This window comes from Primulina tabacum, chromosome 9 (assembly GCF_025594145.1).
Source record: "Primulina tabacum isolate GXHZ01 chromosome 9, ASM2559414v2, whole genome shotgun sequence".
Taxonomy (NCBI): domain Eukaryota; kingdom Viridiplantae; phylum Streptophyta; class Magnoliopsida; order Lamiales; family Gesneriaceae; genus Primulina; species Primulina tabacum.
In genome coordinates this window covers 30731491-30755634 of record NC_134558.1, presented here as the reverse complement: position 1 = coordinate 30755634, position 24144 = coordinate 30731491, and the positions used below count along the sequence as shown (strand labels likewise).

General features: G+C 37.2%; 1 long non-coding RNA gene across 1 annotated transcript; it reads right to left on the bottom strand.

Annotated features, from left to right (window-relative positions):
• Positions 1-22266: 22266 nt before the first annotated feature.
• Positions 22267-23717, bottom strand: LOC142556636 (uncharacterized). The gene is made up of 3 exons (XR_012822663.1): positions 23452-23717; positions 23301-23359; positions 22267-22517 (listed from the first exon to the last, which is right to left on the bottom strand). It is a non-coding gene; the product is annotated as an uncharacterized LOC142556636 (long non-coding RNA).
• Positions 23718-24144: the final 427 nt, after the last annotated feature.

Here is a 24144-nt window from a genome sequence, read left to right as displayed (position 1 = left end):
TAGAGAAAGCAAGAGGAAAGTTGAAGGAAAACTAGGTAGAAAAGTGCACTCCGTCTCCTCCGCGCCGTGTCGTCGATTCGTTCGTTTTCCATTCAAAACGAACCAAGGAATGTTTATATTTCATTTCACTCTTCAATCAAGTTATATTAATATTTTAAAACATATCACGTGCATGATTTAATAGGCATAAACCTAAATATTGTCAAATCATTTTCAAAAAAGTAGTGCAGATTTGGCTTCACTCTATGCCTCACGGTTTTTGTTGTTTTTGTTGAGTTACAGGTTGGCTCGTGTCCAGTCTCCCAAGGCTGCATCTAGACATGTACTAGGGTGTGTCAAGACCATGTTGGTCCATTCGTTCAGTCCCATACATGCTGGAAATTCGCATGCTGGAAATTCGCATGTGACAGCAACACCCCAAATGTGTCCCTTTGAGTCTCGATTGGTATAGTTGCTGTCGAGGGAGGGAGTTTCTGATCTTGGCTGCCCTAGGGGCCTATAGCCATGGTTAGAACACTTCCCTATCATGTCTAAGACGTGATTAAGTCACCTTTTTAAGGCTTGGTCCATGGCGGAATCAGTTTTTAAATCTAAACACATGCACAGCCCCTTCGCCCTTTTCGAATTCTGCTTGTGTAACTTTCGAGTTTGGTGGTGGTGAGAATATTGTTTGGCCTCTGGCCCATAGCCACGGTTCACACCATACCCCTTGATGTCTAGATCGTGTCATGGTCAACCAAATGGCCACTGGAATGGTCCATGACAGCAAGAAGCGTCGCAACACCCCACACGCAGAATTAAGTGCTCGGGTGGATTTTTCGATTGGTTTCGGGTGCGGTGCGAATTGTGGCTGGCCTAGGGCCCTTAGCCATGGTTCAAACCATACCTTAGGATGTTGGTAAGAGCCTCTGGTCGGTGGTTCAAGCCCCAATGGCCGGTAGTCTCGAAAACGACACAAGGAAGCAAAGACACGGCTGCTGTATTTTGTGGACAGCAAGTGGTGCGTTGGTTCGGAGGCTCGTTTGAGTTCTTGGTTGGCTTCTAGCCTATGGCCTTGGACTGGACAGTGCCTCATGGAGTTAGAAGGTCATGTTTTTGGCCATTTGTGATTCGGATCAGTTTTGAGGTCGTACGAGAATTTACAGTGCAAGGTGCCAAAATAACTCTCGAAAGAGCGTTTCATGTTTTTGGCCTCCCTTTACTAAATTTCGAGTACTGTAAATTTAGGAGCATTATTTCATCATTTTAGGCATATTTTAATCATGATTATATGATGGTTCGGTGTCGGTTCGGGTTGGCACGAAGTCATGATTAAATACGAAGTCGTTAGGCGTAATGGTGCCATTTTTTGAGATTTAATTACATAGTTTGGTCAAGTTAAATCATTTGCATATTTTCACGTTATATTTTAGGTCGCAGCGAGCCTGAAAACGATCCAATCCAGGTTGTAAAATAATACAGGATATTTAATTATGCCATTTAATTATATTACGTGCATAAAAATATAAAATATTCATTTTTGAGATTTATACGATATTGCTTGTGGTTATTTCAGTATCATGGGATTATTGTATCACCCGGTCGTCAGTTACTGGTCAGTTCAGTTCAGTTCCACCCAGTATACTGTGGCATTAGTCTGATCAGACGATTATTATTTACCCGGTCGCCAGTTACCGGTCAGTTCAGTGCAGGGGCTACTTGTGTAGAACATAATCTCAACAGAAAATTTATGACATGCTATTTCATTACAGGGCTCTATGGAGCAAACATTTCACTTATGATTTTCAGTCAGTTATGCACGTATTATAATTGCTCATGATAAGTTATTTTCACGTTATGCCTCATGACATGATATTTTATCTCATGCAATTTTATTATATTATTTACTCGTTATTTACAATATATGCATGCTGAGTCTTTAGACTCACTAAAATTTATTGTTGTAGGTACTTATGAGGTCGAGACCGAGGGCGGGGACCAATGAGCCAGCTTGGGTCGGCAGTAGTGGAACCCGAGGACCTCATTTACAACATTTGCCATTTTTATGCTCAAACATTTTTATCAGTTGGTGGATTACTTTAACTTGTTATTTTGTGAGCAATAATTTCTTCCGCTGCTATTTTGAACATTAAACTTGAATTATCAGTTTATTTCGTGAATGAGGCATTTTAATTATTTTAAAAAGAAAATTTTAAATTTTTCCGCAAATTTTCAAACACGAATTTTCGGGCCATTATAGCTGGTATCAGAGCAATGGTTCTGTAAAGGGTTGTGCTACTACTGACCACGAGAAGCTCATGAAGTCACGTCTTCGGTCTGTAAGTTTTACATTTATGCATTTTATTCAAAGCATGAATTATTTAACAACATGTTTTCATGAAATATTTTACGTCCAGATTTATTTTATTGTTCAGTATTTAAATTTAAATAAATTATGGAATTATGCATGTTAGTTACGTATAGATTATGTATGGAACAGTATGCCCCCTAGACGCATTCTCGAGTGCACTAGAAATGATGAGCCTCGCAAAGAGGACAGGGAGGAGCAGAGGCAGGAGAGAGAGTTACCACCACCTCCACCTCCACCGGACATGAATGCCCAGATGCTAGTTGGGATGACTCAGTTCTTCGCACATTTTGCGGGGAACCATGCTGTGGCGACCAGGCCGACAGGGCCCGAGGCTGTCTATGAGAGATTCATGAAGATGCGTCCTAAGGAGTTTTCAGGGACGACGGACCCCATGATTGCCGAGGGTTGGATCAAGTCCCTCGAGGTTATCTTCGAGTTCATGGAGCTTGGAGATGCAGATAGAGTTCAATGTGCCACATATTTATTCGGAGGAGATGCCCGTTTATGGTGGGAAGGAGCATCAGTAGCCCTGAACTTGGCTACACTGAGTTGGGCGCGCTTCACGGAGGTATTCTACTCCAAATATTTTACTGAGGAAGTGCGCACCAGGTTGACCACTGAGTTCATGAACCTGAGGCAGGGAGATATGACTGTTACGGAGTACATCCGTAAGTTTGAGAGGGGTTGTCATTTTGTGCCCCTGATCGCGAATGATGCTAAAGCCAAGTTGATGCATTTCTTGGTGGGTCTACGGCTGATCTTGCGCCGTGATGTTAGGGTGTCTGACCCTACTGCTTATGAGGTCGCTGTCTCCAAAGCTCTAGCCGCAGAGCAGGATCAGCGTGATATCGAGAGAGATCGCCAGGGCAAGCGCCCAGTCCCGGTACCACACTGTCTTCCTCCTCAGCAGCATCAGCAGCAGAACAAGAGGCCTTTTCACGGGCCGCCTAGAAACAGAGGTCAGCAGCTGCAGCTGCAGCAGCGGGGATGCCCGGTCCCAAGGACCCTCGAGCATCCAGTCTGTCCCAAGTGCTCACGCCGCCATCCTGGAGCATGTATGTATGGCTCAGGGAAGTGTTATAAGTGTGGTAGTCCAGACCACTTACTTCTGCAGTTCCCTCAGAGGAATCTGCCTACCCAAGGCAGAGTTTTTGCCTTGCATGCGACAGAGACAAACCCGGAGACCATGCTTATGACAGGTATCTTATAGCTTTAAGTTTATATTTGAATTTCAATGTTTTGGGAATCGGGATTGAGATTTTGAACTTAGAATTGCGATGGGATTGCATGCTCTACTCAGTATTATTTTGGGGAATTAGGTTAGAAGAACTCTGGCCTTTGCATGTCTATAAGTTTAGTTCTTGTAACTATTGGGTTCAACTTAGAGTTCCGATCTTTCAAGGAGAATTTTTATATCTGGTTCCGCTACGAAGGCCTTGATAGATTCAGGGGCCACTCACTCATTTATTTTGGAGGTCTTTGCTAACTTTCTCAAAGTTAAGACCATCGGGCTAGATGTAGCCTATTCAGTAGTATTGCCTTCTGGTGAGGAGATGGCAGCTACCAATGTGATCCGAGACATAGATCTTGAGCTCCATGGCAACCTCGTTTATGCGGATCTGATCGTGTTGCCGATGCCAGAGTTTGACATCATTCTATGGATGGACTGGCTATTGCGGAACAGAGTTTTGATTGACTTCCAGTGGAGATCTGTTTTAGTCTGACCTCCTGGAATGACGCAGTTCTTATTTGAGCCAGACATGTACTTTCCTTTACCGCGCATTATTCCTTATGTCCAGACTAGGAAGCTCATGCATAGAGGGTGTCGGGCGTTTTTAGCAACTTTTATATCTGTCCCCGAGGCACCCAGTCAGTCAGACGCAGATGTTCCGATTGTTAGAGACTTCTTAGACGTTTTTCCTGAGGACGTTTCTGGTATGCCACCCGAGAGAGAGGTGGAGTTTTATATTGAGCTTATGCCAGGTACGGCTTCGATCTCCAAAGTACCGTACCGACTAGCACCGACAGAGATGGCAGAGCTTAAGAAGCAGATTCAGGAACTTCTAGATAAGGAGTTCATTCGCCCGAGTTTTTCACCATGGGGTGCGCCAGTCTTATTTGTGAAGAAGAAGGATGGCACGATGAGACTTTGCATTGATTACCGGGAATTGAACAGGGTTACATTGAAGAACAAGTACCCACTTCCGCGGATTGAGGATCTATTTGATCAGTTGCAGGGAGCTTCGGTATTCTCCAAGATAGATCTGTGTTCCGGTTATCACCAGTTGAGGGTGAAAGATGATGATGTTTCCAAGACTGCTTTTAGGACTCGTTATAGCCACTATGAGTTCCTTGTTATGCCGTTCGGTCTGACGAATACGCCAGCGATCTTCATGGATCTCATGAATCGCGTATTTCAGCCGTTGCTTGACCAGTTTGTGATAGTATTCATAAACGACATTCTCGTCTATTCCAAGAATCAGGAGGATCACAGCAGACATCTAACCACAGTGCTACAGACCTTGCAGAAGCACAAGTTATTCGCAAAGTTCAGTAAGTGCGAATTTTGGTTAGAGAAGGTGGCGTTCTTAGGCCACATTGTTTCTAGCAGTGGTATTGAGGTAGACCCAGCGAAAGTTGCCGCACTCAGAGATTGGGTTGTGCTGCAGAATGCATTAGAGATCCACAGTTTTCTTGGGCTAGCAGGATATTATCGGAAGTTCATTAAGGGATTCTCCTCTATTGCCGTTCCACTCACATCATTGATCAAGAAGAATGCTAAATTTGTGTGGAGCGATGAATGTCAGAATAGCTTCGATACTTTGAAGCAAGCTCTTATCTCAGCACCAGTTTTGGCCATGCCGTCAGGGCCCGGAGATTTTGTTTTGTATACCGATGCTTCGAAGCTCGGTTTAGGCGCGGTGTTGATGCAGCATGGGAAAGTGATAGCATATGCTTCTCGACAGCTGAAAATCCATGAGAAGAACTACCCTACCCATGATCTAGAGTTGGCAGCCGTAGTATTTGCCCTGAAGATTTGGAGGCATTATTGTATGCAGAGAAGTGCCAGATCTTTACCGACCACTAGAGCCTCAAGTATTTCTTTACGCAGAAGGAGTTGAACATGCGTCAGAGGCGTTGGTTGGAGCTTGTGAATGATTATGACTGTGACATTAGCTACCACCCGGGTAAAGCTAATGTAGTTGCGGATGCATTGAGCAGAAAAGTCGCAGTGATGGCTCATTTGACAGTTTCGAGACTTCTTCAGCTTGAGATGCAGAGGTTTGATCTAGAGTCATATCCTCAAGGTAGAGTTCCTCGTCTATCTACTTTGATGATCCAGTCTTCCCTTATTGACCGTATTCGCAGTGGTCAGGCAGCAGATGAACAGTTAGCAAAGTGGAAGCAGAGAGATGAGGCCAAGGGCAGTGTCTTGTATTCAGTCAGCGACGATATTGTGAGATACCGAGACACGATGTGGGTTCCTAGCAGTGGTTCTATTCGAGCAGATATTCTATCAGAGGCCCACATGTCCCCGTACTCCATTCACCCTGGGAGTACGAAGATGTACAAAGATCTGCAGTTGTTGTATTGGTGGCCAGGGATGAAGAAGGATATCAGACGTTTTGTATCCGAGTGTCTGACTTGTCAGTTAGTGAAGGCAGAGCATCAGAGACCAGCAGGTTTGCTCAAGCCTCTTCCCATTCCCAAGTGGAAGTGGGAGAATGTTACCATAGACTTCGTGACCGGATTGCCGAAGTCAGTCAGAGGATCAAATGCTATCTGGGTGATTGTAGATCGTCTTATCAAATCAGCGCACTTCTTGTCTATTAAGACGACTTTCACCATGATTCAGTATGCAGAGTTGTACATCCGGGAGATAGTCCGACTTCATGGTATTCCAGTTTCTATCGTATCTGACAGAGATCCCAGATTCACTTCCTCATTTTGGAAGAGTTTGCATTCGACTATGGGTACAAAGTTGCTGTTTAGCACAGCTTTCCATCCTCAGACAGATGGGCAGTCAGAGCGAGTTATTCATATTTTGGAGGATCTTCTCCGTGCTTGCATCATTGATTTCTCCGGGAGTTGGGAGTCGAACTTGCCATTGGTAGAGTTCACCTATAACAACAGTTTTCAGTCGTCTATTGGTATGGCTCCGTATGAAGCACTATATGGCCGCAAGTGCAGATCTCCTGTTCATTGAGACGAAGTAGGGGAGAGATCAGAGTTGGGTCTGGAGATTATTCAGCAGGCTACCGGTGTAGTAGTCAAGATCCGTGATAGGATGAGGACTGCTCAGAGTCGACAGAAAAGTTATGCAGATCAGAGGAGGAGAGACCTAGAGTTTTCCGTTGGCGACCATGTCTTCGTGAAGATAGCACCTATGAAGGGTGTCATGCGATTTGGGAAGAAGGAAAGCTCAGTCCGAGATTCATTGGACCATTTGAGATTCTCGACTAGAGTTGGGACGTTAGCTTATCGTGTGGCTCTTCCGCCGAATCTGGCCGGAGTACACAATGTGTTCCATGTCTCCATGCTGAGGAAGTACATGGCGAATCCTTCGCATGTCTTGAACTTTGAGCCGTTGCAGCTTACTCCGAACCTGTCTTATGAGGAGAGACCAGTGCAGATCTTAGACAGACAGGAGAAGAAGCTTCGGAACAAGCTAGTTAAGCGAGTGAAAGTCAAATGGCTCAACCATTCAGAGGAGGAAGCTACGTGGGAGTCTGAGCCAGAGATGAGGAGTCGGTACCCCGAGTTATTCGGTAAGTTTTAATTTCGAGGACGAAATTTCTTTTAAGTGGGGGAGAGTTGTAGAACCCGTAAATTAGACTACGTATAACTCATGTATAATTCTAGTATTTTAAATTAAAATGATTTTATTGCATGAGTATTTAAATGCTTTTCTTTAAAGTTAATTATTTTATGCAGTAGTTTAAATTTTTATCATTTCAGTAAGGCCGGACTGGAGTTGGAGTTTTGAGATAAAATTTAAAATTAAGAAAACATTCCCAGAGTTTATTTTAGTTAACTAGTAAGTTAATTTAAGTTATATGGAGGTTTAAGGAATTATTAAAGTAACTTGAGGTATGTAGGAAATAAGTTCATTTAGGTTCCATAATTAATGTGTTAATTCACTAAATTATTTAAAGGATAGATAAGGCTCTAAAGGTTTAAAATACACTAACTAAGCAATATTTCCCCTCCATTTATTAACCAAATTTCGGCCACCCCCTTAGTGATGTAGATATTCTTTAACAACTCATCACCTTTGACCCTTTCCTTGTTATTTATTAGTAGGATAATCCTTTCATTTTGATCACCATTTAGTTAATAATCAACCTATATCTAGCCATGAAGATCGATCATTTGCACCGCATCTATCCCTCCAACAATCATTTTTGAATATCCAACCATTTCAAATTCAAAGAGAGCAAGACTTGGTCTTGCCATCCCTTTTATATTGCAACCCCTCCCCTCACTCTCCTAACCATCTCCCCCTCTCCCTCCTCACCGAAATCTGAGAGCAATTCAGTGTACAAACCGTGAGAAAGTTAGAGAAAGCAAGAGGAAAGTCGAAGGAAAACTAGGTAGAAAAAGTGCACTCCGTCTTCTCCGCGCCGCGTCGTCGATTCGTTCGTTTTCCATTCAAAACGAACCAAGGCATGTTTATATTTCCTTTCACTCTTCAATCAAGTAATATTAATATTTTAAAACTTATCACGTGCATGATTTAATAGGCAGAAACCTAAATATTGTCAAATCATTTTCAAAAAAGTAGTGCAGATTTTGTTGGCTTCACTCTATGCCTCACGGTTTTTGCTGTTTTTGTTGAGTTACAGGTTGGCTCGTGTCCAGGCTCCCAAGGCTGCATCTAGACATGTACTAGGGTGTGTCAAGACCATGTTGGTCCATTCGTTCAGTCCCATACACGCTGGAAATTCGCATGTGACAGCAACACCCCAAATGTGTCCCTTTGAGTCTCGATTTGTATAGTTGCTGTCAAGGGAGGGAGTTTCTGATCTTGGCTACCCTAGGGGCCTTTAGCAATGGTTAGAACACTTCCCTATCATGTCTAAGACGTGACCAAGTCGCCTTTTTAAGGCTTGGTCCATGGCGGAATCAGTTTTTAAATCAAAACACATGCACAGCCCCTTCGCCCCTTTCGAATTCTGCTTGTGTAACTTTCGAGTTTGGTGGTGGTGAGAATCTTGGTAGTCTCGAAACCGACACAAGGAAGCAAAGACACGGCTGCTGTATTTTGTGGACAGCAAGTGGTGGTTTGGTTTGGAGGCTCGTTTGAGTTCTTGGTTGGCTTCTAGCCTATGGCCTTGGACTGGACAGTGCCTCATCGAGTTAGAAGGTCATGTTTTTGGCCGTTTGTGATTCGGATCAGTTTGAGGTCGTACGAGAATTTACGGTGCAAGGTGCCAAAATGACTCTCGAAAAAGCGTTTCATGTTTTTGGCATCCCTTCACTAAATTTCGAGTACTGTAAATTTAGGAGCATTATTTCATCATTTTAGGCGTATTTTAATCATGATTATATGATGGTTCGGTGTCGGTTCGGGTTGGCACAGAGTCATGCTTAAATACTAAGTCGTTAGGCGTAATGGTGCCATTTTTTGAGATTTAATTACATGGTTTGGTCAAGTTAAATCATTTGCATATTTTCACGTTATATTTTAGGTCGCAGCGAGCCTAGGAAACGATACAATCCATGTGGTAAAATAATACAGGATATTTAATTATGCCATTTAATTATATTACGTGCATAAAAATATAAAATATTTATTTTTGAGATTTATGCGATATTGCTTGTGGCCATTTCACTATCATGGGATTATTGTATCACCCGGTCGTCAGTTACCGGTCAGTTCAGTTCAGTTCCATCCAGTATATTGTGGCATTAGTCTGATCAGACGATTATTATTTCACCCGATCTCCAGTTACCGGTCAGTTCAGTGCAGTTCAGTTTCGTGCAGTGGCCACTTGCGTAGAACATAATCTCAACAGAAAATTTATGACATGCTATTTCATTACAGGGCTCTATGGAGCAAACATTTCACTTATGATTTTCAGTCAGTTATGCACGTATTATAATTGCTCATGATAAGTTATTTTCACGTTATGCCTCATGACATGATATTTTATCCCATGCAATTTTATTATATTATTTACTCGTTATTTACAATATATGCATGCTGAGTCTTTAGACTCACTAAACTTTATTGTTGTAGGTACTTATGAGGTCGAGACCGAGGGCGGGGACCAGTGAGCCAGCTTGGGTCGGCAGTAGTGGAACCCGAGGACCTCATTTACAGCATTTGCCATTTTTATGCTCAAACATTTTTATCAGTTGTTGGATTACTTTAACTTGTTATTTTGGGAGCAATAATTTCTTCCGCTGCTATTTTGAACATTAAACTTGAATTATCAGTTTATTTCGTGAATGAGGCATTTTAATTATTTTAAAAAGAAAATTTTAAATTTTTCCGCAAATTTTCAAACACGAATTTTCGGGCCATTATAGCCAGTGACATGAAAAAGATGAGATTAACGACTATCATATTTGAAACATATATAGTATTTAATTTTACTGAGCATTGGATCCAAATCTATAAATAGAAGAGCTTGTAAATCAGTTTGGCTCCCTAGAATCATCGCATAAGTTCAAATATCCAGGCTTTAAATACCCCAACTATTTTCAAGATTTCTTAACACACACTTAAATATTATATCAGATCATTAAAGATCGCTTTGTGCTTAATATTTTTCATTTCAAAATACTTGTAAACTGACAGTTAGTGTACTGTTCAGTGTTGTTTAAGTAAGTAAGCTAAATTAAGAGTTTCAGTTAGACAGTGACAAAGCCTTACTGAATCTGGTTGTTACAAAAGTTGTAATTTCTAAAGTCTTCTAGTGAACATTCATCCCACAAAGAAGGAGGGGTGACGTAATAGTTATTCAAATATCCGAACATACAGAAACTTCTTTGTGTTTTTTATATTTCAGTTAGCCTACTCTTGATAACCTAACTGTTTTTCTTACTTAGCCATTTTTGAGTGTTCAATCTGCAGTCTAACTTCATTCCACACAGAACTTATTTGATTAGCCAATTGACATTGACTTGGCGAATTACAAAATTCAAAGCTGTTAATCGAACCAAATTTCGGACAAACTAGTGTAATTTTTTTTATTTATCCCCCCTTCTAACCAATCACCCGACCCTAATAAGTGATATCAGAGCGAGGCTAATTCTCATTTCTTAATACTGTATATATAATGACTTCACTCAGTAAGATTCTCATGTTCTCCAAAGAGGATTTTGATTATTGGAAAATCAGAATGTAGGCTCACCTAGCTGCACAATGACTATAATGAAGGATAATACAACTATTGCGGTTATTGATGGTGCATCTCAGATGATTGGAAAGCTCAAAGCTGAATGGACGAGTGAGGATAAAAAATAAGCAAACTTGGACAATATGGCTAAAGACATACTGTACAAAAATTTGGACAAAAATACATTAAGAAAGATCAAGATGTGCAAATCTGCCAAAGAAATATGGGATAAATCGATTCAACTATGTAAGGGCAATAGTTCAAACTAAAGAGAATAAATTATCTATCGCGATACAAAAGTTTGATAACATCAAGATGAAGTCTGGAGAGTCTATGTCAGACTTGAAAGAGTCAGTAGCATTGTGAGTGAGCTAAGTGCGCTTGGAAAATTATACAACAATCGAGAACTTGTTTTGAAAGTGATGAGAGGACTTCCAAGGGAATGAGATTTCAAAACCATGGCAATAGAGAATCTAAAGATCTAAACAAATTGGAACTACATGATCTATTCGCTGATATCAAGATTTATGAGTTTGAATTAGAATCAAGAAATGGTGAACAGTCTACACCCAACTGACAAAATCCTTGGCTGCTACAAAAATGGGGCCATCAGTTTTTAAGTACAAATAAACTGAACAGTTTAGTGAAGATGTCTTCTCACTAATTGTGAAGAAGTTTGACAAATTTCAGAGGAAAAATCAAGGAAAATTTCAAAGCTCTCGCAAAATATCGCATCACAAAAGAGAATCTTCTAATGGAGACAGCTGATGTTTCAATTGTGGAAATGTTGGTCGTTTCATAGCTGACTGCCCAAAGATCCAGAGAGATGATAATAGATCACATGATAAGGATATACGGTCCTTTGTCAAAAAGAAAAGATCTAAAGATGACAAGCGATCATTCAAGAAAAAACATAACAAGAAAGATCTAGAGGTCGATAACAGTATGGCCAAGTAGGCAGATTCTGATTCTAATTCATCTGAGCCAGAGAGTTCAATCAGTAAGAGTGATGTAGAAGAATTTTAGTGCCTCATGACTGATGTTTAGCAAGAATCTACCAGTGAAGAGGTATTCGATTTTAGTTGATTTTACACAAGATGATTTAATCATAACATTACACGTATGATAAATGTGTAAAAAAGACTTTTTCAATCATTCGAGGAAATCAAGGCTAATAAATCAGTAATGCTTGACAAGAATACTGAGCCTAACTGGGAACAATCAAGCTCTAGAACAAGTCATCAGTCAGTCTAGTGAAAAAGCAAGAGTTACTAAAATATCAGGAGACAAGACTAGGTCTCGATTTAAATAAACATTAAAGCACTACATAACAAAGTACCAAACCAAAAATTAACGTACAAAGGGAAATACATTCAATTTCTTAAGTCCGATACGGTATATGAATATCAGGAGCCTATCCATCAAATTGAAAAACCTGTTGAACAGACGAATTGAAACGTCCACTACTCGTTTTTTTTTAAAAAAATGTTCTAGAAATTTTTTTTTCTTCTTAAAACTTGCGTCGGACGAAATGAATACATACATATATATACCTTTAAATTTTTTTACACCATTTAAAATAAACTCACCAACTAATTATTTGAAAATCCAAAACTGCAATTTCAAACATAAAATCGTAAATCATCAACCAAACCTAAAAGTAGCAATTTTCAAAATAGAGTATAAGCTCTTAAATTTCTCAAAACCACTCAAAGCATAAAGTCATAAAATCTTTAAAATAATCTTAATCATATAAATGCGGAAAATTAGCAAAGGTCTTCGGGTTATGTGCACCATCAGTCCAGCTAGTTCAACCATCAAGTCCTCCATCATTAACAACATCATGCTCACCTGCATCGATCACACCTAGTGAATCTATTAACTTAGTAATCCTTAACCATGATAACAAGTAATACATATACATTCACAAGCAACAGTAAAATATACTTTTAATAAAATAACTTTTCATGAACATGCATAACTTTAAACATTTTTCTTTCATCATATACGTATACGTTTTCCTTTTTATTGAATTCAGCTCGTTAATTATGACTTCGTTTCAGCTGTAGGTCGATGGATCCATCTACGTATAACCATGGTACAGGGTGGCGGGGGCATCAGCGACACTCTTAGCCGTCAACTGAGCTTTGACCTTACATATCATCATATCATTTTGATGGAAATACGATCGTCGGGCTCCCTCTGAGGCTTTTTCCCTCACGATATCCCCAATCATATCTTTTTATATCACAATCAAGTCACCTCCTTCAATCTTTCATTATTTTCATCGCTTATAAAAATCCATGCATATATATACATATATATTTCTTTTTAAATCAAGCATGCAACACGTCTTTTAACATTAACATTTCATTATAAAATTTCATAAACATTTTATCATTTATTACAACATCAATGCCAGGACGTCTAACATTTTTCAGGTGTAAAATGACCGCTTTGGCCCTGAAACCTCAACTTTCCCAATTTATCCTTATATCTTAAAACGACGATCTGAATCCATCCAAGCTTAACATAACACCTTAAAATACAATCATAAATATTTCTTAGATGTAGACTTACGTTCCTCGATTAATTTTCCAATTTGTTTTAATAGCATAATCGCATGTCTCGGTTTTAACCCGAATCGACTCGAAACTTAACCTAACTTGAACCATAACTTATTAACACCTAACCACTATACAACCCAAATAAAGCCAATTAAAATCTTTGAACAAGCCTAGATAAGCCGTTGAATTTTTGTACTATCTTATTCGAAACCGTAGCTTGCACCAACCATTAGTTCCTTCGACCTTAGCCCATGGCCGACCCAACCAGACTCTAGCTCACCATCCTAGGACCATGACCAAATCCTTTGGACCTTGCTGGATCAAACTTAAAAAGCTATACCCTCGCAGGCCTCAAACCGTGACCTAACCTTGCGCGTCTCATCCATAATCGTGTTTCAGCCCTAGCCTTCGAATTAGCCCTCATGCATAGCCTCTCTTAGGACCCTTGAACATGTCCCTACAGCAGGTAAGAGCCGTGCCCTCCTAGGAAGCAAAGTTTAAAACCCTAGTTCCATGCAAACCCAATTTTCGTTCATCATGTCACCCCATCTTGTCCATCCCTTAAACATGCATCTAAGGACTCTTAAACATGTGGAAAAACTTCTCTTCTAGTAACCCTACCATGACAGTCCCTTTGTGCATCATAAGCAAGAGTTTTAAAATATGAAAGCTCTAGTTTTGTCAAACGATTTGCGATGCGAGGAACGTTGACAGGAGAGATGACCTTGCTGAATTCCTTCAAAACTTACGTGAATTGATCTCAAAAAAATGTGTGATGTGTGTGTTTGTGTGCTGATGGAGAAATCCTAGGTCTCTTGAAGAGTGGGCGTGAGTTTCATGGGGTTTTGGGGCCTTGTTTGATATAAAATAGTTGATACAAGTTTAGGCCCATTAATTATATTATAATAGGCTCATTATACTTATTAGATAGTAATTAAAATATTTTGTTTACGATACTTTTCAAAAATATTAACCGAGTTCCGAAAAAGTCCTTATTTTGGCTCAAAAATTGAATACCGATCTAAAATACGACTCAGCGCGTAAAAACACATAAAAAGTTCATTTTTGAAAGTACCGTTTAAACTATACCATATATTAAATAATAATAAACAATTATTTTTCCCTTCGTGGTCCCCGGTCTCTGTTCCTCGATCGCGTCTCGAATAGCCTTTAAAACACAGTTTTATGCATTCTAGTAGAAAACCACTTTTTACTCGTGTAAACATGCCTACCATAATTACTTCATGCAATTAAAATAATTTAATTAGCCATTTTTCATTTTCTCTAAATTTGCATGCAGTTGGATTACATTATCGCATTTTGAACCTTACATGAATAAAGACAAAAAATTTTGTATTGGTTACAAACCCGAGATTCTAATGCAAAGCCTAACTATTTTGATAACAGATTCGGTTCAGTAAGGCATAATTCAGTGAATAGTAAGTCCTACCGATACCATAACCGCAAGCCTGTTCAGAAGAGTTTACAAGTTGACTAGTGAAGATAGAAAAGGTAAAAAACATGTTTTTAATTCACACATAGCAATATACACACATGTTTATGCACAACCCTTTCAGAACAAACAAAGAGGTCGGTCTGTCAAACTGATCCAAGTGTGGATTTCTGAGGGACTAATGTCGTTTGGACCCAAGTAGGATTGGGTACCAGTGGAATTTTACTTGTGATTGTAGATTAAAGGAGAAGAATCACTGAAGAAATCACTTTGTTACTTGAACAATGGATATTAAAGGCACATGATTGATAAAACCCAACTGTTAACACTACTGATCAAATATGAAGGTCCCATAATCAATTTTGGTGGCAATGAAAATGGTAAAACCGTGGGTAAGAAATTACTCATGAAAACATTATCATTAATGATGTTTTACTTGTTGAAAATTTGTGCTACAATCTAATTAATACCAGTCAACTCTGTGGTAATGACTATTTGGTTGAATTTGATAAAAAAAATATCTTTTTGATTAAGGATTCCAACAACAAAACTCTACTGTCAAGAATTAGAAATGACAAAACCTATAAGATTGACTAGGATAATAACTATATAGCCCCATCGACATGTTTTATGACTGTTAATCAGGATAACAGAAGTTATGTCATAAAAGGCTAAATTGTCTTAATTTTAGATCTATCAACAACTTGCGTAAACTGAGTTTGGTCGATGGCTTTCTTGGCTTAAAATTTGTCAAGAATCATGTCTATTATACAAGTTAGTTAGGTAAGCAGATGAGATCTAGTTTCAAAAACAAATCTAACAAACTAACAACTAGATGCTTAGAATTCTTGCACATATATTTATTTAGTCCAATTCCTATGACGAGCTTAGGGAGACTGAAATGTAATCTTGTTATTATTGATGATTTTTCTCAATTTAGTTATATTTTTAAGTTGTAAATATTGCAGTAGTACCCAACTGATTAAATTTCTTAAGTGCATAAAAAATGAGAAATCAAGTTAAATAATCAAGATCAGAAGTGATCGAGAAACTGAATTTATCAACAAAACTCTTGATTCCTATTTGTCAGAATAGGTAATTTGTCATGAATACTCAGCTTCTCGATTTCCTTAACAAAATGGAGTAGCCAAAATAAGGAACAGAACCTTGAAAGAAGCTCCTAGAACTATGCTTGCTGATTCAAGAATCTTAAAAAGATTTGGGCAGAAGCTATCAACATTTCATACTACACTAAGAATAGAACAATGATCAATAAGAAATATGGTAAAACTCCATATGAGATATTGAACGAGTGTATTTTAATCTATTATATTTTCACATTTTTGGATGCACATGTTACATGCATAATAATAGTGAAAATCATTTGACTATGTTGATGCTAAATCAAATGTTGGTATTTTTCTTGGATATTTTGTAGTAAGACCTTTAAAGTTTTTAACAAAATAACTTTAAATGTTGAAGAAACTGTGCATGTTGTTTTTGATGAAAATAGAGTTGACAGACAAGCAAACCGACCCAACTGATATGAGAAATTAGATTGAAGATATCAACCATTTTTATGACCGGACTGATCGTAACCAAGTCGATTTGAACCAAACTGATGATATCAAAATTTTGACAACCAGACTCATGAGAGCCCAACTGAGGTAAATCAACTTGATCCTACTCCAAACAATATTAATAATTACCCTTCGGGTCCATAATATAGATGGAGTAAGAAGCATCCACCCTCACTGGTAATTGGAAACCCCTCTGCCCTGCTAATGATAATAAAACATATGTTAAATGATTTCTTACATGTTGGTTTTATCTCACATCTGAAGCCTAAGAGAATTAATGACGCACTGATGGACAATAGTTGGATAGAAGCAATGCAAGAAGAAGTAAGTTTGACAAAAACAAAGTATGACATTTGGTTCCAAGACCAACACATCCACCAGTCATCAAAATTCGATGGATATATAGAAACAAATTGAATGAAGATGGAATGAAGATGTGTCTATGATCATAAACAAGGCTAGATTAGTTACTCAAGGCTTTAGACATGAAGAAGACATAGATTTGATGTGACCTTTGCACCAGTAACAAGACTGGAAACAATCAGAATTTTTCTTGCATATGATGCCTACAAGAACTTCGAAGTTCACAAAATGGATATAAATAGTGCATCTCTAAATGCTCAATAGCAAGAAAAAGTGTATGACACTTTTATAATTTTTATTGATCATGGTTTTATAACAGGTTCAATCGATAAGTCCTTATTCATTTTTTGTAAAAAAGATCATATATTGTCAATTCATATTTATGTTGAATATATTATTTTATGTTCCATTAATTCAAACTCTACGAAAATTTTGCTAAAACAATGCATGACAAATTCGATATGACCATGATAGGAGAATTGACATTCTTTCTTGGTTTGCAAGTCAAACAATTAGACAATATAATTTCATTAGTCATACTAATTACACCAAAGAATTGTTGAAACGATTTGGCATAGAAACATGTTCTGCTGCATCAACCCCCATGAGTTCATCAATTAAGTCTGATAAAGACGAAGGGAAAATATCAATTTAAGTAAAAATGTATCGAGATTTGATAGGTTCACTATTGTATCTAAGTTCCAGTCGACCTGATATAATGTTTGTTATATGTATGTGTGCTAGATTTTAGTTTGATCATAAACAGTCTCATTTCTTAGCCTCCAAACGTATTATAAAATATCTTAAGAGAAGTCAGAATGTTGGATTATGGTATGCTAAGGATTCATCTTTCAATTTAGTTGGATTCTCTGATGCAGACTATGTAGGATATAAACTTGATCGAAAAAGTACCAGTGGATCTTTTCAGTTTTTTGGAGACGGGATGATTTATTGGTTTCAAAAAAAGTAAACATCTATCACAATATCAACTACAGAGGCTGAATACTTAGCCGATGGAGGTTGTTGTGCCCAACTGCTATGGATTCAACAATAATTAAGAGACTAGGAGATCAATGCTCGAGAGTCACTAATTTTCTGTGACAACACGAATGCAATTGCTATCACATACATTCCAGTTTTACACTATCAAACTAAGCATATTGACATTCGTCATCGTTACATTCCGATCATGTGTTGAAGGACATCAGACTTGAATATATCTCAACCGAGCAACAAGCTGCAGACATCTTCAAAAAACAATGGCAGAGAATAATTTTTCCTGCTTTAGAAATTTTTTTGGACTCGTTGACTTATCTTAAATGTGTTATTATTTCACTCAGGGAAAGTAATTCTCAAAGCCTTATTGATAAGAGAATAATCAGTTACTCTATGAGTCTTGCTAATTTTCAGTTTATTTATATAGTCAAATCGACAAACACACTCTTAGTCTACTTGATATATCGTATAATAATTATCTTTAACGATTTATTATATTCCTCATTAAATCTTTTCAGAGTGACCTAACTACTTGATTTAAAAAATTGTTCATAGGCAGATTATCACATGTACTGTATGTGAATTACAAAAGTTCACACAATATAACTACCAGTTAATATCTTGCTCTTTCTTTACCATTTTCAAACTCTATTAAAATCTATTTGCATCTCTTGCGTTCTTTTCGACTTTCAAATCTCTAACTATTTTCTTTCGTCGAAGATTATATAACAAAATAGATGCTTCTACTCCTGCTTATATCATGAATGCCCTAGCCATTGATTTTGAGTGGATTTACTCAAAAAAGACATTGATATCTATTAATTTTTCAAGTCAATCGAGTCATCTAGACTATGAGTCTTTCTAATATCTTCTCTAGAAATTTACGTTCCAGAACTAAAGAATTTATATGGTAGATGTGTCGTCACTGATGATGGAAAGATCGTCATGCCTCTAGGAGATTAGACTCTCCTTATTGACCAAGGTTTTTTCTCTATTCTATTTCAGTTACCCTCTGAAGAGATTTCTACCTTTTCTCAAGAAAGATATGAAGTTACAATATCAGTTGCTTGTTGAGGTAGTGGTTAAGTGTCAGTTAGCCAAGATATATTCATTTGCTGCCATTAATATTAAGAATTTATGTTCATGACAGAAATTAAAATCAGAATGAGAGTCATCTGGTCAACCATTCTTTTCCAGACTCTGAAAGCTATGATTCAATCAGAGAAGCAGCCTCCTGGGTTTGCATTTCTACTCTCAAGATTATTTGAAGATGTTGTAGTAAATCTCAGTGACCCAGTCACCCTCCATAAGTTCAAGGCCCTCAATGCCTCCAATATTATGTCTCTCAGGCTGAAAGAACAAGCCCTGAACATCGCTACAGCTGGCTGTTGGTTTTTAAGAAAGAAATAATATAGGAACTAGTTGAAACTAAAAAAGGCATCATAGAATAAAGTCAGGCAGACCGACCAAAAACGAAAATAAAACTGGTCCCGATGACCAGTGATTCTGAAACTCACACCTCTACTCCTCTTCCAAAGAATTCAAAGACTCTGAAAACCAGACCTGAACTACTCCACTCAAGAGCCTTGCTGCGTCCCAAGAACAAGTGGTTATGAGAAAACTGATGACAAGACAATTGAAAAGTCTGCAGAGAAGCTAATAGCTGTGGTTGTCCCTCCAAGGGTTATTCCAATGCTATCTGCTCTCCACCTCTTAATCCACGCAAATGAGTTTTGATTAAGGAACCGATTGAGTACACCAAGTCAGACTGGATTCCACCTTTAACACAAAACCAATTTCTTGGAAAGGAAAGTAAAAAGTGATTGATGCCCCAAAAAATGAGTCTACATCTCCAATTCATACTCAAATTGACTTATTAATGGATGAAGTAAATGAGTATGCTGAAACCAAGATTGAATTCTTTGATGAATGTGTTGAGTTCAGAACTGATCACATTTGCCAAGAATCTGAAGAAGAAAACTACACTGAATATGATTATTTCTCTTGAAAAGGCAGTTCCTGAAACAAGTAAAAAATGTTGTAATTGTAGAAGAACTTCAACAAAGAGACTATCTGATGAATTTCTTGCGAATTAAGAAGCTCATTGCAATCTGTGGAGAAATCAGAGCCAACTATGATCCAATCAGTCCAACAACAGAGTAAGGATGTGCACGAAGAAGAAGTCGAAGAACAAGCCCTAGTCCGTTGAAGTTTTCAACATTGCTGGATCAACTAATGAAACTAGTGCAGAATTACAAGAACAAGTTGGAGATGTGGCCTTAGTTGAACACGTCAACAAGGTTGAAATATTGATGAGTGAAGCGCACACTACTGGCTGGGATTGTTCAAGAGTTAGTAAATCAGATAGAGATTGAAGATGTAATCACTCAGTATGATTTGCAAAATGAACAAGTTTTTCAAGCTCAAATGATTCAGGTGACTGAACAAGGACCTTCCTCTAGTTCGAATCCAAATATTTCCGTGGTTGTATTTCAACCTATAGTAGTTAAGGACATTCCAAGTGTTGCTCTGTCTCTAGAACTGGACATCACTGAAGACTACATTTTGGATAATATCACTGCTAGTCTTGCTTCCATCACCTTTAGTCTCACTAATCTGCGGAGAAATCAGCTCAACATCGCAAACTATCTAAATAGCTTTTGAGAAAAACTTCTAACAAAAGTGGCACACTTATCCAAGAAGTTTATTAGCATTTTTAGCTCTCTGGACAAACTGAAAAGGATCAAGTTCTTACTAATCATACTTTCTCTGGAAAAATTTCTACCTCTAATCATGAGCTAGCAGTTAAGATATACAAAGTTCATGAAGATCTCTCCTCGAAAATTGATACAATATCTACTCGACTGAGTTCAATTCCAGAAATTTTGAAGAACTCTAGTGTTGACTAAAATAGAAAAGTTAGTCAGAGAGGATAAGTGAGTCAGAAGAAAGAAGATAGCAAAGAATAATTTTCCAATAGGTCAACTGAGTCAAGAAAACACTCATACAATCACAGAGATTTCATAAAAGATAGTGCCAGTTTATCAGTTTACCTACAATTATCGTATATTACGATTATCTAATATTTATAATTCATATTTTGTTAAACAACAAAAATAAATAATTGTTAAATTGATTAAATTTTGGTGATTTAATAAACTGAGCCAAACTAAATTGATAATGAGCTAAAAATATGAGCTAAACTGAAAGTTTTGTTTGAAGCTTAACTGATATCTATATCTACCAATCTGACAGCTGGAGATCAACTGAAATAAAAGATAGTTTAGCTAAAATGATGTAATATGCTTTGAAGAATCAATTAGACTACTCAAAGTTACAAAGCTGAATTATTTGATAAAGTATTTCGTACAAACAGTCTCTGAATTGTCAGAAATCCTCGAGCACTACCAACAATATATGAATTGTCAGAAGGAGAAGTGACATGAAAAAACAGAATTAACGACTATTATATTTAGAATGAATATAATATTTTATTTTACTTGCAGTTGGATCTATGTCTATAAATAGAGAAACTTGTAAATAAGTTAGGCTCTATAGAACATCACATAAGTTCAAATATACAGTTTTCAATAGTCCAATTGCTTTCATGATTTCTTAGCTCACACTTAAGTATTATATCAGAGCATTAAATATCAATTTGTGCGTAATATCTTTCATTTCGATATACTTGTAAACTAACAGTTAGTGTACTGTTCAGTGTTGTTTAAATAAGTAAGCATAACTAAGAGTTTCAGTAGACAATGATAAAGCCTTACTGAATCGGGTTGTTACAAAAGTTTTAATTTTCAAAGCCTTCTAGAGAATATTCTTCCCACAAGGAAGAAGGAATGACGTAGCAGATACTCAAATCTCTGAAAATTAAGAAATATCTTTGTGTTATTTACAATTCAGTAAGCCTACTATTGATAACACAACTGTTTTTCTTACTTATTCATTTTTGTGATGCGTCGAGACCGAGACGTGGAACATCCGACGTCAATAATCACATGAATATTAACAACAAACCTCTTAGTAATCAAATATCCAAAACCAATTTATTTCATAAATCATATCAATGTCTTTACAAAACTTGAACGAATTACATATAAGTATAGTATCTCAACTATTCTAGAATTCCCCTTCTACTAGGATTATGTGTTTTTCCATTGTAAAAACTCGTATGTTGTATTTTCAACTTTTGACTTTACGTGATATAATTAAATAATCATTATTTAATTAATTGACTCTAAATCTTTCTAGAATATTCCTTGAGCAATTTGACTAGATTTTCCATGTTTGTTAATCAAACATTTTAGGATGACTGATTCATCATATTTCCAATCAATGAACAAAAAAAGCCGATGGGATGAGGGTACGAAACTCATTAATATAATGAAAAGTAAAATTTTGAAGGTCAAAATTTACACTGTTCAATTTGGCAGTTGCTTATTTTGGAACTTCTTCAAAAAATTAGACAGTTGCACTCTCCTCATTTAATTAGCATCTAAGCCAACTTCCACAACTTACAAATATGGAACAATTATAAATTCTTTCATAAGAAATATGTTTAATATACATCAAATTTAGTCATCAAATTCAACTCCTTTAATTTGACTATTCACATAATTCAGTATTTTTGTCAGTCTCAATGGTTCAGAGATACAAATAGCTGTGGATTTACAACTTCATGTAATTCAGTACAATATTTATCCTTATTCGGGCTTACCTTAATTAGCCCAATTATTTTCATTCAACTCGTTGATCAAGAATGTCAAAATTCAAATCTTATTGCACTCATCTGATCATGGTAAAAGCACTAAGTAGCATAGCCCCATGATCCCTAGGTATCCTTGATACTATCTGCAAAAACCAATAAGTTATGGTTAGTGTACAATACAGTTCTTTTATCTCAGATATCTCGATCAAATCTGCAACCATTTGTATATTGAGAGTCGTACATGAATTCGATAACGATATGATGTATCTTTGGGTGATTATAGTGGAATCGTGTGTGCAACAAAGAAAACATTTTTCATTAAAGCACAACTCATATTCTGACCATATATTTCTTGCACTATTAACTCATCAGATCATATAGGATAATCATACCCGTATGTGAGAGGTGAATCCACCACTACAATGCATCGGCTCTTACTTATGTCGAACAACACCCGACCTTGCCACATGACAACCCTCGTGTTGTCGGTAAATGAATAAAAGTACAGTGCTAGTACGTATAACCTCTATGTTATCCCGAATCAAAAGACTAATGGTGTATAATTATAATTGTGGGCTTACTCCACTCGATAACTGATAACCACTTAAAAAGTTTAAATAAGGGTTGTTCAGTGCAATCATCATATGATCACCCATATGTATGTTTGAACATCCTCATGCTTATACAAATGAACATTGGTGTTAACAACATAAATACTAGTCTCGAGCTCGAACGACCTTGATCCTTATTTTAGGCAGCTGAATCGACTAAAAACGAATTTAGAATATACAATACACGTCTTAATGAATTCTATGGGTTGCAAGATAGACCTTATGGTACTATAGTATATTTAAGGACTTTATCTAACTTGCATAAATATATAAATAAATTAAATGTCACAGTTGGATAAAATTGTAAAATCTTACTACAAGTTGGCTCGCTAGATATCTACCCCTTCTTCCGAGCTTTCTGATTCATCAAAAACCTACCCCAAAGCGTAAAGCCCTAATTTCAGTACCTAAATATGAAAAATCAAATGAATTCGATGGTAACGAAAAGAAGAAGAAAACGATTAACCTCTGTTGGCTCAACTCGGTGGTTTATTGGTGATTCTATACAGTTTCGTGGCACAGAGGACCACAGTGCTGAAAGATTTTTTAAGCACCGTGATGGGGAAAACCGGTCCTTCGGATATTGGAGAAGCTCTCCTAGACTGAATCCTCGAAGTCTAAGGTTTTGTTTCTCTTCAAGACTGGCATTACCTTCCGCTGTATGGCAAACTATAACCTTCACTTCCGAATGACACAAATAATCTAGGTTTCTGTGTTGGATAACTTTGAGAGTATTTGGATTTAAAAACATTATGCTTAAAGAATTGTTTTTAAGTTTGCTTTTTAATTAAATTTTTTTTAGTAGTTTTGTGTTTGATATATAGATTAAAAACACTTTAGTATGTATGACTTATTTAAAAGAGAAGATATCTTGTGAGACGGTCTCACGGATCTTTATCTGTAAGACGGGTCAACCCTATTGATATTCACAATAAAAAATAATACTTTTAGCATAAAAAGTATTACTTTTTCATGGATGACTCAAATAAGAGATCCGTCTCACAAATACGATCAGTTAGACCGTCTCACAAAAGTTTTTGCCTATTTAAGAAATCACTTAAAAGCTATAAATTTTGGTTTTTGAAAAAGACTTATTTTAGTTTAATTAAGTACTTTTAAAAGTACTATAATACTTATCCACTCATATATCAAAATATAA